The sequence below is a fragment of the Euphorbia lathyris genome, chromosome 6 (assembly GCF_963576675.1).
Source record: "Euphorbia lathyris chromosome 6, ddEupLath1.1, whole genome shotgun sequence".
NCBI classification, from domain to species: Eukaryota; Viridiplantae; Streptophyta; class Magnoliopsida; order Malpighiales; family Euphorbiaceae; genus Euphorbia; species Euphorbia lathyris.
Genome location: NC_088915.1, coordinates 49,347,208 through 49,348,456, shown reverse-complemented (window position 1 = coordinate 49,348,456; position 1,249 = coordinate 49,347,208). Strand labels below are relative to the sequence as shown.

The following is a 1,249-nucleotide window of genomic DNA, read 5'->3' as shown; positions in this document are numbered from 1 at the left end:
TATCACTTTATTACTTGTATCTAGTGCACTTGCTAGAGTCTAATTTGAGGACAACAAGTTTTTGGCGCCGTTGCCGGGGATTGAAAGCAACAAATCTATCTGAAATTTCTGTGAAACAGGGTGTTTTTAATTCGTTTGCTTAGGCGTGCAGGAAACAAAGAAGCTATTAACCTGTTTATGCGCAGAGTTGGACCTCCTGTTTTTTCTATCGATCTCGAATTAGAGAGGACGTGTAGACGAAACAGAGCGGGAGCTCGACGTGCTAGACAGAGAGAAAGGCAAAGAGAGAGAAGAATGGCTGGAAGGGAAGGCCCAGAACAACCAGTTCCACCAAACCAAGAAGAAGAAGGAGAAAATAATAACCCTCCTGTTATGAGAATCAGAGACTACTCGAGGCCAACCACCGAGGGACATTCATCATGTATCGTGTTACCCAACGAGGGGAACAACATGTTCGAAGTGAAGGGGTCCATGATACAGATGATCCAGGCCTTAGTGCAATTTAATGGGTTTCAATCTGAAGATCCAAATGGGCATATTCAAGAATTCATCACGTTGTGCAACACATTCAGATCGAACAGAGGTGTCTCTGACGACGTAATCAGACTGAAGCTGTTTCCTTTTTCCCTGAGGGATAAAGCGAAAACCTGGCTACGAAATTTATAGCCGGGAACAATCACAAGTTGGGAAGAGATGGCACGAGCTTTTCTTATGAAATATTTCCCACCTCGACAAGCTATCAAACTGAGAAATGAAGTGTCACGCTTCATACAAGACGAAGATGAGTCGCTGGCAGAAGCATGGGAAAGGTACAAGGAGCTGCTCAGAAAAGTGCCAAATCATGGTATCCCTATGTGGATGCAGATGCAAAACTTTTACAATGGCGCAACCAACATTTACAAAATCCAGACTGAATCTATCGCGAATGGTAACCCAGAAGATCTAGAGCCACATGCTTTATATGACCTCATAGAGAAAGTAGTAAGCACAAGCTACAACTGGCACTCCGCCAGAAGTGAAGGAAAAAGGACAGGAAATGAAGATGTTGTGGCAAAATTGACTAGCCAAGTAGAACAGCTTACTCGACAGCTGGGAAAGATAAATGTTTCGTCCATTCACAATGAACCACCATTCAATGACATTTGTGATTTTTGCGGAGGAGCCCATTTCAACATAAATTGCCCCAGGGATAAGTCAGGAAAGGGCAAACAGGCTGAATGTGACTACGCAGGGTATAATCAAAGGAACC

The 1,249-nt window shown here is 43.6% G+C and overlaps 1 non-coding gene across 1 annotated transcript; it reads right to left on the bottom strand.

The window, feature by feature from the left end:
• Positions 1-741: 741 nt before the first annotated feature.
• LOC136234462 (small nucleolar RNA R71) lies at positions 742-848 on the bottom strand. Its single transcript, XR_010691344.1, has one exon. It is a non-coding gene; the product is annotated as a small nucleolar RNA R71 (small nucleolar RNA).
• Between the last annotated feature and the right edge of the window lie 401 nt (positions 849-1,249).